A 16,752-nucleotide genomic window follows, 5' to 3' on the forward strand; every position below is an offset into this window, starting at 1 on the left:
AGGTCACTGTAGTTTTCTAATGACAGCAATTGAAACAAACAAACCAAGCAACTAGTTTGACTTCTGCACTAGTCAACATCGATATTAATGTACATTTTTTATTATGTCTGAGGCTAGTTCCACACAGGCGATTGCAATATTTGCCGTGAGAAAATCGTGGCAAAATCGCATCTTTTTTCCTGTGATTTTTGAGAATCAGCGCAGCTTTTTCTCACAAAATCATCACTGCTGCTCACAATTCTCTTGCACGGTTTTATCATGCGATTTTTGCTTCAATTTTTAAAATGAAAGTTGATAGGATCATCAAATGTTAAAATCGCAACGCAACAAACTTGCGATAAAAAGGAGGAACAATAGGGAAGGATGGGAGACTTAATAAAATAGATAGATCATGCAGTGATTTTTTGTTCTTTCAACATCACATCAGTGAAAACATCGCAGATGGGAAGGAAACCATTGAAAATCATTGGTTTCATAATCTGCCTTTTTACTGACTATCGCATCACACACGAAAAAAAAAAATCGCACAATTTTCTCTCCCGTGTGAAACCACCCTTAGTACATGTTGCCATGTAGGTATGTAATTATGGAAGCAAGAAAGATGATTTGATGGCTACTAGCAATAACACAAATTTTCTAATACATTCTAGAGGAAATTGTTTCAAAAGCAATCCTAAATTAGGCTGATCTAAAACTCTGTGTCATTGAAGTTCCAAATTGACCCTCTTTGGCAACTAATCAAGAGTGAAACCATGTAAATGGTTTACCAGTTGTTTCACATCAACTTGACTATTGCTGGAAACTGGAGTAGATTCGAATCGTTGTTCAATGTGAATCTAGAAAATGCATGATCCCTTAAACTATATTACAGTAATGCTAGAAATGTGAAACTAGGTCCAAGTTGTACTTCTATCGAAGGATTGAGGATATGAGTAGACCATGCATCAGAAGGTTCTTTTACCACATCTTTGTTTTTCTGATTGAGTTCTAAGTCAACTGCATCATAAGTATTGTTTACTAGGTAAGGATGACATTATACAGCACTGGATGTATAAACTGATAGCTTAGTGCAACATTTGGAAGCTTATGGTGTCTTGGAATTGGCGTTTATAATCTAGAAAATATTCTAGGGCATCAAATCAAGGGAGCTAGTGCCATGTGATATAGATAAAATGAAACCAACACCACTTGCATCAGTGTCTGCACAGAGAAGCTGTTAAGCTGATGCAAACAGGAAAGTGCAAAGGGAGCAGGAAAGTTCAGTGATCAAATCTAGCCAAGGTCAAACAGTAATGCGTGTCTAGTAGACGTTTGTACTCCACTTGTGTGCTATCAAACAGGTTTCATATGGCTGTTTGTTGGAAGAATAATGAAATAATTTGCCAGTGATTTTTTTCCCCCCCATTATGCTGCAAATGTGGTGAGCGGTTGTGTAATACAGACACATTATAGAGAAAACTAAAGGAAGCAAAATGAAGAACAACAAGAAATATCTAATCAAGGTGGTCAAATCAAATAGCCTGCATTGATTTTACATAAAAATGTTATTAAGTATCCTTTGAAGGTGCCCGTACACAAAATGGTTGTGCCATGGTAATTGGCTGAGACCCGCATGGAAAATGTAAATGGTTGCATCACATTTATGTGTTTTAGACACTTTTTCTAAATCGCTAGACAAGAAGGCATGACTTAAAGGAAAAGAGCACTGATGAGCAAAAGGAGCATACTTTAAGGTGTGCTAAAAATTTGGAAGATAATCTTGGCGCAAAGTAAGTGTACCAAAAGGTGGTGTAAAGTTGGACAAGAATGCTTGACATAGCTAGCAAAGTGCACCAAATGAATCATATGGCGTGAACCACTATCTTACATTTGGCACATCTTATGACTGCCTGAGTTTACACTGCAGAAATAGTACACAGGGTTAGTAAATGTGCCCTATTGTTTTTGTCTCAGGTGACACAGGCTCATCTGTAAGCTGTGGTCCACTAAATATATATTGTAGGCATCGCCTTTTCATGACCTTTTCTTTAATCAATATGCCATAGGTAAGCAATGATATACTCACTGTGTCCACTATCTCAGCAGGTTATACAACCAGTTGTTAATGCTGTAGTACACAGGAGCTTTGCTGGGTTGCAGAGCAACAGTAAAAATCAAAAATATTGCTGTCACCCAGCACTTTGTATACAATCCGTCTTCTATTTTCAGTTTTAATGAAGAGGATATTTGAGAAATATTTACCAATTTTGTTGCAAATTTCTTTCAATATATAATTCAAAATGTTTGCAAAGTAGGAGGACTGTTGGTGACAGTAGTCTCTTCAAAAGTCCCAGCTCTAATAGAACATGGTTATCGCAGTTTGGCTCCTTTAAATGTGGAGGTAGCTGATGCAATATGTGCAGCTTTGCTTGCAAAAGTAATGATTTGTTTTACCCCTTTAAGATCAATAACTTTTTAAACTCTGATTGAAACCATGTGGTTTGCATTATATTCTGCACAGAGTGTAACTTCTCATATACAGGTTGTACCACTAGAAAGTTAAAAATACAGATGTCAGATGTTAAACAGCTTTCTTAGCTTAGAGCAAGTGCAAACACCAGTGCAAGGTGACAATTGGAGGTGCAACGTACTGGATCACATGGCTTCTGGATTCTAGGTCTTGGCACAAGGTATCCCAGGGGGCTGAACTATCTTTATTTTTATTAGCATTATATATGCTAGTTCTCTGCAGCATTTCAGGGATTGTCTATTTCAGGGCTGTCGTATATGAAGCAACCATATTGGATTCGTTTTGTAGAAATTGTCTTTTTTGTTTGTGGCAATTTTCTCTCTGTTCATTAATGCTTGTGTTACTTCAAGGGCTAGTTGATAGGTGATCGGTCTTTGATTGTTGTAAATACGCATGTCTATCATCATTATGTATGCTATGACTAACAACTGTGTAGTTCACAATGCATAACAGTGCAGGATAATAAAACTATTCAAGAAACTTCATGCAACATGGAATGAAAATACAAGACTGACCATGATTTTTTTGATTTTCACTGTCCATTCGAGGTTTTTAGCCAGTTCTTCTGCCGTACTCTGCCTGTGTCATCTAGTCTAAGGACACAAGAGTTTTTTTTGTGACGTTCTAACCCTTAACCCTTTACTTCCAAACTTTCAGCTGATATTTCTAATCCGTTTGAGCCTGTGCGAAACTAAAAAAGTGACACACTGTGAGACTTGTAGCTGCCTTATAAAAAATCATTAATATACATTAAGCCATAATGTCAACCACTGTAATGTGTAAAAGAGCCTGCTATGCATCCTGTACTGTGGTAAAGATCAAATTCGTACCGCTGTATGCGTGTTACGGCTGAGAAACATGAATACAACTTGCATTGAACAGCACATGGACACCCATCAATATGCTGTCTGAACTCCATGAATGCTTCACATTTCATGTCCTATTCTTTCATGAAAATGAGTGAGAATTGATCAGATAATGATTTTATTCCACATGGATCATTGTTCCATGTGAAAAATCCTTTGTCTAAATAGCCTCATAACCTATTATGGGGCTGTGTGCTATGCGTGAAATATATAGACAGTACATGGCCACAAAAATACACCCATGTGATTGGGCCCTAAGACACATGTTTAAAAGAAGTCTGAATACATTCTAATGTCACCACAGTTTAGTTGCTAGACCAAATTGCACTTTGCTATTCAGGAGGGTACATGGAGAATTTGTAATACAGATTCAAGAAGTGTGTAGAACTATTCTCTTTTTCTCTTTCAATAGTATCTTTACTTTTTAAGGAAGCTCCAATTTTGAAAACAACCTTGGCGTACCAGACATGTTGCTTGGTTGCTAGGTGATCCAGACATATTTACGTCTAGATATGACAAGACTGCCAGGGAAGCATGATGCCTTAAGTAATAGCTGGTATTACATTAATAGGGTATCCAACCAAAAAAATAGTGTTTACCATCAAATCAAACCCATAATTCTAAACAGGTTTTGCATTTATCTCACATTACAAATGTCATTATTGTAAAATTGATTATCATGACTGGATATGGTGCCATGTGAAGTCATTGGCAGATAAATGGAAGGACCACGTAGTTTCGTTGAAAGCTTCGTCCCTCTCCAGTCATATAATATATTACAACTGCTTACCTCTACTGATTGTTATAGGAGACACTTTAAAACTTACTGCTCCAAAAGATACCTTAACGTTGAAATAGCAAACAGAAAGACTTGTGATTTTTACAATAAGACATACTATTTCTACATACTCTGTCTGAAAGGTAACATTGAAAGCAACTGATATTTAGATACAATTTCAAACAATGACAAGTCAGTTAACCTTAACCTGCAGTATGTAGGCTGTCCCAATTTTAGTGCATTTAGGACTATTTTACTACTATATAAAAATATAGTAACCCAATTGATTTGTTTGGGTGACTTTTAAAGTCATAAAGGGACCCAAATATTAAAAGAGTGCTAAAATGTTGTAAACCAGGATATCGCAAAATGCATAATATTTTACAGTTTGCCCAGAAACTGAAGTCCCCAATACTCAAACAGTAAACAAAGTCATCTACCAAAACATGTTACGTATAGCTGTGTCTTCTATGCATTTACCCTCCCCCCTAGTAATATCCAGTCACTTCCCAAGCTACTGCGAACTCCTGGAAAATGTGACCGTCCCTATGCTTGGATGTCTATAAATAGAAGGTGGGCAGCACATGTTATGAGTGACAGCTGCTGCTGGGGATTTGGCTAGGGGTAAGAAAGAATCAGTTCAGGGCTGAGATTTAACAAACACACAATATTTACCTGCTTCCTCTGGAATTCCTCTGCTCGTCTTGTCTGAAGAGCTAATGCTCTAATCTCTGCACGGTAAGTTCTGATTTGTGTTTCTGGGCTACTATTGAAGCAGATTAGTTACAGTTTATAACAGTTTCTTTTAGTCAAACTGCCAATGTAACAAGTGGTCTTCTCTTATCTGCAGTGTTACTAATGTAGCAAAATACCACTTTGAAATACTATATGGAGAAACATGGAGCAGCAAGATAGCTATTGTACGACATTCATGTTCCTTTACTATGACCATTATTATGTATGGGATTGTATACCGGATTACATTTATATTGTCCCAGCTGGCTATTCCCATTTACTACTTCAGTATGATATACTGTCACCACACTGTGCAAATAGCCAAAAGATTGTTTATCTCTATAGCCAAATTATCTGACCCATAGAAATATGCAAAAATGGCTATTCATATGTTCTTTTAAAATATTTCTAACTATTTTTAGCCTGTTGAATATAGTAGAGTGAGTAGAGTGCCTACTTTTATCCCTGTCCCTTTAAGGCCCCCTTATGGTATCTTACGTGAAAGAGATTATGATGGCAAGTGTGGCTGGAGAAGCATAGGCGCAAGAAATGCTAAAATAGGTTTGTCACATTTTGTAGTCTCTGGCAGTAATAATGGAAATTGGCTGTATAGCATGTATGAACTTTGTTGTGGAATGCAATGATTCTAGGTTGCAGCAGACTAAAAAGGTGTTATCACTTATAGAATTCAGTGCTTACAGGAATATAGAGTTACTGTGTGTCTACAGAAATGTACAAACGTCTCTTAGTATTGTAAGAGGCATGTGTTATGCATCAGATGGCAGTTATTATACTTCAGTTGTTTCTGTGTTGTACAGTGTTAGGAAAACATATTTGAACTTTCTATAATAACAATTCTCATTAGAGAATGTCAGTTTTATCAGAACACACATAGAACTGTCAACATATCATGTATAAGATGCATATATCTGCACCATTTTAAACCGGCCCCTTTATTAGTTCATACTTTTTACTCGACCCACATTGTATCATCACATGAAGGAAAAGAATTTTAATTGGCCTCCTACTGTTTTTGGTAATGAAATGTTCACAGATATATACTTGGAAGATTTGCTTGATAGTACCAATAGTTAATTATTAATATTATAATTACTACTTTGACAATTATGATGCAGAACTTCCTGGGGCTTTTGCATCGCTATATTGTTTATACCATGTATTTAATATTTTTCATTAATGATATCTGCTTTGCAGATACAGCAGCAGGTAGTGCCCAATATCGGTGTAATAAATGCATAAAGCTTGTCAAGCCTCTTCATGAGAGAGATGAAATATATACAAATCTAAAAGTGTTGTGGATGTGTGAGCATCCCATCATTGTAGAGCTGTTTCTGAAATCTTATACTAATTACATGTGATGCATTCTTGGTAGTCAGTAGTCAGACATCAGCTGATGTGTTGTTATCACCAAATGTTTTCTATACAGGCACAATAGATTACTGAACTGGAACACTCCACATGCCAAGGAAGTATCCTGCATTCTAAAAATGAAACAATTTGTTCTTTAGACATTTGTAATTTAGACTTAGACAACATGTTATAAAAATCTTTGAAAACTGTAAGAACTTCACTATGTTCAGACACTAGGTCTCCTGAGGAGGTTCTTATTCCTTCCTTAAGCATCGGAAGCCCCTAACTGTGATTTAGCTATGGTCGCTAGCAAGTGGCCAGCTTTCTCCCCTTCCTCATAGTAGTGCTGCTGAGAGAAATATCTATTTTTCTCAAACATTTCTAGGATGTAGGATTGTAATTCTTCTCCTGTCTGCAACCAGTTTGCTCTTTGAGCATCTGCCGGTTTAGTTGACAAAAATTGCTTCAGTCACCCATTTACTGAGTTCCTCTCCTATGTATCTGCTTCGATTCTTAACTCTACAGATGTTTTGTATTAAGTGTAAAATATTCCTCTATATGTCAGGCACTGGCAATATCATCGAATAGTGGAATCCAGAAAGGATTAAGACGCCAGATATATGATAATTTGTGACCCCCTTTGAAAAATCTACCATGAGTAGTATTGGCAAATGATCAGACAGCGACCTTGAAAGATATTCCACTTTGTGTACCTTAATCAATAACTACTTATTCGTATGACTAAGTCAATGTGAGACATATTGTTAAATGTGCTTCAGAGTGTCTAACTCTCCATATGTCTATTAAAGATAGTTGCAACCATGGTCAACCTGTAGCCTGTCCTATTATGAATCTATAACATTATTGAAATCCCCTAAACTAATAGTGGGACATATGGTATCCTTTCCACAAATAGATACATTTTTTGAGAACATTGTGAGAAAACAGGGAAGAGAAATATACAGCAACCAAAATATATTCGAATGTGAAGAAAGTACAATATATCAATTTTTGTATACAAATGAAAAGGATTGATTTGTGAATAAGGATACTCACCTTACTAGAATAGCTAGTATGAGTAGTATGATAAAAATGGCCTATCCACGATTTATTCAGGTGGCATAGAGTATTTGTAGTCAAATGGGTTTTTGGGAGATAGAGAACTGCAGGTAGAAAAGGCATATTATAATTACATTGGGTCTGCTGTTTAACCGGGTATCCCATGCCTCTAAGATTCCAAGTAAGGAATGTTAGCCGATCACCTGCAGCCATCACCACTTTGAAGAAAAATAACAGATTAAGTAAAATCTTCATCCACCATGCCCTTCCCACCTAATGCTGGTAGGAACTGTGAAGAGCAGTTATAATGAAGTTTTTCAGTGATGTGCCTTAGAACTAACAATATGTATAATAGAGCAACTATACTAACCCCTATCTTTTTCATTTTCATTACCCAAAACTCTTAACCCAACTTCAAAGGAAATAAACCCGGGTCAAAAGTCCACCCAAACAAGGCCATTTTGCAGTAAATTTGAAGTTTTTCACCTGTAACTGTAAAGCTGCCAACTTTGTAAAGTAATCCACAGCATCTTGCATAAATAAACAGAGGGAGAAAAGGGCTAAAGAAAGAAAAGAGGTAAAGGAAAAAGAGGAGCAAGGAAAGGAGTGAAGGAAAAAAGGAGGCGATGGAGGAAGGAGGCATAGAGGCAAAGACTTGAGTAGCCAGGAATAAATGAACAATAAATAAATTATGTTACCTACAGTTATTATCTAAAGTCAGTAAATTATTCAATCTCTTATCATTATAGAGAAGTACTTTTCACTTTATTGAAGGCTTATTAAATTGGATCCATCCTATTATAAGCTTCTTGATTGTGTTGATCTATCCAGAGTAGGGCTTGCTTGGGATCATCAAAAAAATGTGTTGTACCAAAGGCCACCATCCGAAGCCTCGTTGGATGAAGTATAGCATATGTGATAAAGCATAACATTATCAGAAACAAATAAAAGTTTTCTGGATTTTTCATTACAATTCAAAGACCTATAGGAGGCTCTTGCTTCATTAGCGGCTAATAAAGCTCTGGGTCTGGATGACCTTCCCATAGAGTGTTATAAGAAATTTGGAGATTTGCTCCTCCTTGAGCCTCTAAAGGTACTATAAAATGTTTTGATAATTGGATACTTTCCAAATTCAATGTGAGAGGCCATAGTTGTTGTTCTTTAAATACCGGGCAAAGACCCATAGTTAACAAACTCTCACAGGTTTATTTCCCTTTTGCCAGTAGACATTAAAATAATTGCAAAGGCTTTGCCTATACGTCCCTCCCAAGTGATAACCACTATTATTCATCCAGATCAAATTGGCTTTATACCTGCAAAGTCTATAGCAATTATTCTGCATAGACTGTATCTGAATCTACAGATACCTTTTGGTAACCTTAGTAAAAGGGGGATTTGTTCTTTGGATACAGTCAAGGCCTTTGATAGTGTTGAGTGGGAATTTCCATGGGCAGTGTTGTTCAAGATGGGCTTTGGGCACTCACTTATACAGACTGTAAGATTGTAATATGCTAGACTACAGATTAATAATCAACTGGCAGAAGTGTTTGAGTTAAGCAGGGACACACGGATTGCCCGCTATTTCCTCTGCTTTTTTTAAACTGCAATAGAGCCTCTAGTGATATACATTTGGGCATATTCTGGCATTAGAGGCTTCTGTTATGGTGTTGTGGAGGATAGAATTGCTCTGTATACTGACAATATCCTTTTGCTTTTGGCAGATGCACAATCTTCACAATGCTATAGAATGTCTACAGAGGTTTTGGCAATATTTCAGGTTATCTATAAATTGGTCCAAAGGTCCTTTTACAGGCAAAGATAATCTTTCAAATGACTGAAAGAGTAAAAGATTTATTGATCTATTTGCATAAAATGTTAATGGGCATTAACACTTTATCATCTTCATTTGCATGTAAAAGGACCTCTAGGAGTTGTTTGCAGAGCCCAGCATGTGTTTAAACACATGCCCAGCTGTGCAAACAGCTGCATTGTTCTCCTCGCAACTAGTATAAACATAGCATGGGGAGAACATTGCGCAGTCTATTGAAAGATGAGTGAAATACATTCAAATGGAATGTATTTGCTCAGTCTTTCAGAGCTGTGAATGATAGAATTTAGGTGAACTGAAATCCATCGTTCAAATAAAATTGCACGATGCCCACTTTTACATGTAACAATTATTGCTAATTTTCGGCCGTTTGGACGAATTTTGAACAATAATCGATGCGTGTAAATGGGCCTTAGGTCGGAACTGTTACCAGCAGATAAAGAGGATACAGAACTAGATCAGAAGAAAATCCCATTGAGATGCACTGATATTATCACTTAGGCATACATGTGCCCAAATCCCTCTTAGACTATAAACGATTAAATATAAAATCACCCTTATTTAAATTTAAGAAGAAAATAGTTGCCTGGTGTAAACTTTCAATCTCAGTGATGGGGCGTGTTAATCTTATCAAAATGGTTTGGGTGCCCCAATTGTTATATGTATTAGACAACTTCCCTGTATGGATATCAAGCTATTTTTCATTGGGTTGACAGTTTGCTTCATGATTTGATATGGGGTAAAGGAAGAGAGTAATTTATATAATACATTCTGTATAAAATATAACTATCCATGTATTACCAAATGTATGTATACTCCGTTATATGGAAGATTTGCCCTCTTCAGAATGTACAAAATTGGCAGTGGCCAGACTATTATACTTGAAAATTGGTGGCTGAAAAATGGAAATAAGACTCTCCTCCAACAAACAGAATTTATAAATAAAGTTAATTGGCTTGTACAAGTGGAAAAGCATTTATAAAACAAGCTCTAATAAAGTTTGAAGATCTTTGATCCACATAGATTGACAACTCTGGATTAGCCTCTGTGTTAGAGAATATTGTCACTCTTCCAGTAAAACTAGAAAAAAAATAGGTAAAGGGAACCAGTCACATCCCCACAGCTCTATAAACGAAGTCATGGTGCTGTTAGAGGACTTGACAGGAAGCCAGGTGATGTACTTTTTATACTCGCCTGCTCCTGCGATCCAGCGTTGTTGCCCTCTGAAGATCGCGCAGTGCTGGAAAATCTGACTTATTTCAGAGTTCCATGCATGCACTCTCCTATACAAGTCTATAGGAGAGTGCACGCACGAGACTCTGAAGAGAGTGTGTTTGCTTTAAGTGTGCGCGACTTAAAATTGGGTGAAATCTCTGCATATTTTTATATTTGTATGTTATATCAAGTCACAGTGGTCTTATAGATTACATTGTAAGTATATTTGTTTTTCCTAGAGGGATATGTTGAAAGATTACATTGTTATATTTTGAGAATACAAATATTGTTAAGGTCCATTTACACTCAAAGATGATCGCTCAAAAGATGGCTTTTGAGTGATCATTTTGCATAAACTACAACTTGGTACTAATGCCTTTTAGTACCAATTCGTAGTGTGTGAGACACTGTGAGCTCTATTTAGAGAACAGACCACCCGTTGTTCTCTGAATAAATTCCCTTTGTTCTGCCACAAGGCTGACAGTTGACACAATGTAATCAGCGCTCCCCGGGCAGAACACAGTGTGCGGTCCTTCTTATCAGCTGTTTGCTGAATGATGGATTTCATGCTGAACTGAAATTCATTGTTCGGCAGAAAAGTGAAAGATGGGCACATTTACACGCAACGATTATCGTTCAAAAGATGGCTTTTGAGCAAATTTTGAGCGATAATCGTTGTGCCTAAATAGGCCTTTACATTTAAAAGCACATAGTTTGGGAGTGTGTTCAATCTCCAGTGCCTTGCACATGTGATTAAATAAGGGTGCAGTTACTTATTAAGGTGTAATAAATTGCATCTGCTGGACTTGCTGTGACCTTTCCAAGCATAGGATGAGTTACTGCTGCTGAGAGCTACATAAAGCACACAAAAAAAAGATAATTTGGGAGCATGTGAGGGTGGTTGATTAAAAGTGTGGCTGTTTTAAGTGGGCGTGACTTGAAATTGTGTGACTTTAGATTCAAGGACTTTACAAGGGAGCCACTTATATCTATTTACTTTTATTTTTCACTTATATAAACTACTTGATTTTTATCTGTACTATCTCCATTTAGAATGTGCTCCATGATTGACAATACTGTCCCTTGTATATCTTGTGCCATGTATGCAAACCTTTCGAGGGTGCATACTGTCGTTTGAAATGTGAGTGTGTTACATGTTTGGAAGCCCAGCTCCTGGATCTAAGTGAGCAGCAACACTGAGATGCACTGACAACATGGAAAGGAGTTTGCTGCTCACTTAGCAGGCACTTGCTGAGACAGATGTGGGGGTGGATGCTAGAATGGGAGTGCAGGATGATCAGGCAGTTAGTTACATGATAGATAAAATAAGTGGAAAAATGCTAGGAGGGAGGCTAGGCCTGAACCGGTACACTCCAATAAGTTTGCAAAGCTGTCAGATGAGGGGAGTGTCATTACAGGATTAGCACCTTTGCAGCACGACATGCCCTCTAACCACCACAGGCTACAGGTTCTACCATAGGGATGGGCTGCATCTCATTGGGGAGGGTGCAGGTATTCTGGGAAAGAAGATGGGTATAATGTTGGACGAATGTTTAAACTAGGGACTAGAGGTTGCAACCAGAGAGATAGAGGGGAACATAGTGTAGACAGTGATCTGGAACTAAGAAATGAAAATGGGGGTGGAGCGATGGGAGGGATTAATACAGTTAGAACTGGAAGAGCAGTCAGTAGGGATAGACTTAAAATAAAAAAATAACCAAACATTTCTAAACTGTATAGTGACTATTGCTAGACATCTGACCAGTAAACTCGAAGTCATAATATCTAAGAAAAACTATGATATAGTGGGAATAACTGAGACCTGGTTTGACCAAAAAAGGTCAATGGGCAGTTACCTTACAGGGTTATAGTCTGTTCAGAAGGGGTCATAAAAAATGAAAAGGGGAAAGTTTTTCTCTATGTAAAGTCCTGTTTAAAGCCACACTACGCGGAGATAAATGTGAGGAAAATGAATAAGCAGAGTCTCTATCGGTAGAAATACTTGGAGGGAAAAAGAATAATAAAACCCTTATAGGGTTTTCCTATAGGCCACCAAATATAACAGACGCCACTAAAAATCTATTACTTAGGCAAATAAATGAAGCAGCAAATCATAATGATGTAATTATAATGGAGAAATGTAACTATCTGGATATAAACTGGGAGACTGAAACCTGCAAATCTCATAAAGGAAACGAGTTTCTGCCAAAAACTAAAGATAATTATCTTTCTCAAATTGTGCAGGACCCAACTAGAGGGATGGCCATTTTGGGCTTAATAGACCTGACAGAATAACAGGGATGCAGGTCTGGGGCACCTGGGAAATAATGACCAAAATATAATGAATTTCCACTTGTCTTTCAATAGAGTATCTTGTCAGGGAGCTACAAAAATAATAAACTTTAGGAAGGCAAAGTTCAATTAGCTTAGAGATGCGCTTATTCCTTTTGACTTGGAAAATGTCCTCAAAAATAAGAATACAGACAATAAATGGGAATTTTTTTAAACCATCTTAAATACTCCCCATACGCAGTTCTAAGAGATGCTATCCTGGGGTACCTCATGGAAAATAGCTGCATAACTCCATATCAGCATGAGTTTATGAGGGGTCACTCCTGTCAAACCAATCTAATCAGCTTCCATGAGGGGGTAAGTTCTAGACTGGACCTGGGAGAGTCATTGGATCTTTTATATCTTGATTTATCCAAAGCATTTGATACTGTGCTACATAAAAGATTGATTGTTCCCAGCAAGAAAAACCAAGTAATCTTGTAGATATGATACCTTTTAATGGCTAACAAAATACATGATATTACAGCAAGCTTACAAACCTCTCAGGGTTCTTCCTCAGGCATAATGAAATAGATCTGAAGAGGCATGAATACATATACACACATACCTATGACAAAGCACAGAGATGGTGTGATTAATTTGCACTTAAAAGGAATACTGCAACAGGATGAGCAGAGAAATAAATACTTAAATAATCCACTGAAGATTGGTATATAAAATGAAAATGCTTGGTATGGGTGAGAATGAGGAAAACTGGCTTCAACGTCATTGGTTTTTTTTTGCCTTCCTCTGGATCAACATTTGAGGGTAATAGCTAGATGGATATAGGTCTATTTTTCAGCCTTAGGCCGCCTGCAGACGAGCGGAAATCCCGCCGCGGGATTTCCCGCGGGATTTCCGCCGCTGAAAGTCTGCATAGGAGTGCATTACAATACGCACTCCTATGCAGACGGCCGCGGTTTGGCCGCGCGAAATCTCGCGCGGCAAACAAACCGCGGCATGTTCTAATTTTGTGCGGAGCACGCACTCACCCGGCCGGCGGCTCCGGTCTGCGCATGCGCCGGCTGCGCGGCAGCCGGCACATCAAAGAGCCGGGGCCGCCAGGCGCGGGTGAGTACGCGCTCGTCCCTGCAGGCTCTGGGGTCGGATCGCGCGGCGAGATTTCTCGCTGCCGGATCCGACCCGCTCGTCTGCAGGCGGCCTTACACAGTATATTACTATACTTTGTACAGAGTGCACTTTGTCCAGCACTAGTGTGTGAATAATCAAGATTGTGCAGCTCTTGCTGCTAGCTATACTTTCAGGGCCCGTCAAGTGATTCGGCCCTGAACCCTCCTACTTCCATAGGCTCCGTGGTCTGCCAAAATTTTCCAATACCCCAATGCACAATGGTTTACCTCACCATAAGTGATATTGTAGCAATTTATGCCAACTGAAACTGCTTGTCCTGTCACAGGATATACCAGATGGAAACACAGTTGTGATGTTTCATTAGCCTACCTAACTAAAAACCACTTGTGATGTCATATTAGCTTTTCTGACTGAACCCTTTTAGCAGTAAGAGTCAAATCATTTAAAAAATGTAGACTAGTTTGGGAGCCCATAAGCTTCATAGAGCATAACCGTGCCTATATTAGTAAAGCAACATGGGTAGTTTGCTGAGAGTGACAGACACCAAAACCAAAGTTAGTACAGAGATACGATATCAGAATCATAATTACTACATAGATACAATAACAGAACCAAGCTTACTACATATACAATATCATAACTAAACATACTACCAAGATGCAGTACCAGAACCAAGCTTACTATATATATAATAACATAATCAAGCTTATAACATAGATACAGTATCACAGCATATACATATATACATGGGGGCGCAATTTTCCCAATTCATGGATAGACGAAGGCATACTTTTAACGTAGTGTAAGCCCAAAGAAACCATAATTTTGATTATATGTACATAGAAATGAAAAATGACTGCAGATACTATCTGCAGTCATTTTCTATGAGTATACATACATAATCACTTTTATGGGCTATTAATAAGGAAGAACTGATTTTATTTTATCCTGGTGCTGGATTCTTTGTGCTTACTCTTTGAATACATTCCACAGGCTGTTGGCTTTCCATGCACAGAAGCAGAGGAACTTGAGCTGACATGATGTCAGACACTTTAATACTGAACACTTGCCAGTACTCTTCTGCAACCCTCTTTGGGGTCTCTCCCTCTTTTCTCCGCTCCTGATATCTTGATCCTGCTCTTCTCCTCTTCCTTCAGGTGTGTGGTGACCTCCCTGTCGGCCTCCCTGCAGTGACGTGGAAGACTGTAATACTGCGCACTCCTCCACTGCTCTTGCTCGGAGCTACATTCCCTTGCTGTGGCGCTGTTTGTATGACATGGTGTCTTAGGTGGCTATGGGCCCTCTGGGAACTTGGGAACATTATAAACTACCATTATAGATTTAGATGAATAAAAAGGAAACTTCTGCGACAAATCTGCAGCGTGTAAATTTACCTTTATGGTATGTCCACTCTTGAACAAAGTAGTATTATTGCACACCACAAAAAGTATTCTACTCCCTGTGGTCCATTGCAGCCAATTAGAGTTCAGCTTTTATTTTTACTTTGTACTTTAGAGCATGGCAGCTGAAATGCAATCACACTTGTAAGACAGTTTAGAAGAAGCCCATAAAGGTGTATTTCCAAGAGGCAGATTCGTTGCGTTTGGTAGCACCCCCTCATGCAGGTCGGAGTGGTGCGGTGTCCCAGAGTCCCTCTGTCTCAGACTCTATCAGTATCAGAAATGAACAGTTTGGATAGCACACACTGTAATTTTTAAATACTCATAAAGTTTATTTGCAAAGTCCAGATGTTTATACTAGGCACACAATTTGCGCAACATTTCGGGATTAACGCCCGTTATCAAGCATATGCAGAAGGTTGAAGTATTAAAGGTTATACCGATAGAGTCTGAGACACCGCACCACTCTGACCTGCATGAGGGGAGCTACCAAACACAGTTTTAGTGAATGGAATTGTTGGGCGGATTTCTGCCATTGCCGTTCAGATGAATGAGAACTACGCAGACATTTCCGCTACAGATCCACTGTGTTTGAATTCACCTAGAATACAAGTATTATAACAGGATTATTTACAATGCGTTACGTCCTATTCGCACAGAGTTTTATTGGTGTGGATTATATGCCAAATTCCACAACAGAATCTCCCCTATGTGTTCAGTATTAGGGCTTATGCAGACGAGTTTGATTTTGGTTCATGAACATTGAACTTGATTTGAATCAAAGTGTATGGCAGTGTTGTATCCTTGTGTGTTGTGCATGTTAATTCTCTACATCCGTGTGTCATCCTTGTTTTGCTTGTGTGCAAAAAATTTGAAGGTAGTCCAATATTTTTCCAAGCATTGCTAAAAAAAAGACGGAATGCACAGAGATATCATTCGTTCTTTTTGTGCACCCACTCACTGTTCTCCGAGAAGTCGGACCAGAATAGGGCATGCTGCTATATTTTCATAGCCCATGTATAAAATAAATATGTCTTAATAGCCCCATTGAATCTAATGGGTCAGCGTGCTGGATCCATGTGCAGTCAGTTGCAAACACAGACAACATACAGATGTGAAAATCATTGGTGTGAATAAGCCCTTGCATGAAACAAAATGTAGCTCACCCTTTTAGACCCTCGATATAATTAAGTCTTGGAATGTCTGACGTCATGGACCATGCATTGATGAGTCATAGTTTTATCCAGAAGTCCTGAAAGCAGTTCATAAGGAACTCTTTACATGTCTTGACTGAAATGTAGCCTTGTCTGTACAAGTGTGTCAAGAATAGAGCAGTCAGTGATTTGGTCATGATGAGTCACTTATTTATTCACCTGTCCCCTTCCCTTGCTTCACGCTGACGTGGCTTCATGTAGCTCTAGTAGAATATAGAAATTAGGAGTAACAAAACACAGTATGTAATGTAATTTGACCGGGTAACTAATTTACGGGTATTAGCTGTTGTTTATGTTCTACACATAATAGCATTTTCTCATGCATTTTTTGTTGCACGTGCAGGCTATGGCCGA

General features: G+C 38.3%; 1 protein-coding gene across 2 annotated transcripts in view; it reads left to right on the top strand.

Annotated features, from left to right (window-relative positions):
- Positions 1-4,803: 4,803 nt before the first annotated feature.
- Positions 4,804-16,752, top strand: part of ALPK3 (alpha kinase 3) — a 108,579-nt gene continuing 96,630 nt past the window's right edge. For both annotated transcript variants that reach the window (XM_066592277.1, XM_066592278.1), the window contains exon 1: positions 4,804-4,891. The gene's annotated coding sequence lies outside the window, so the exon portion shown is untranslated. The remainder of the gene's footprint in view (positions 4,892-16,752) is intronic.

This window comes from Eleutherodactylus coqui, chromosome 2, assembly GCF_035609145.1.
Source record: "Eleutherodactylus coqui strain aEleCoq1 chromosome 2, aEleCoq1.hap1, whole genome shotgun sequence".
Taxonomy (NCBI): Eukaryota; Metazoa; Chordata; class Amphibia; order Anura; family Eleutherodactylidae; genus Eleutherodactylus; species Eleutherodactylus coqui.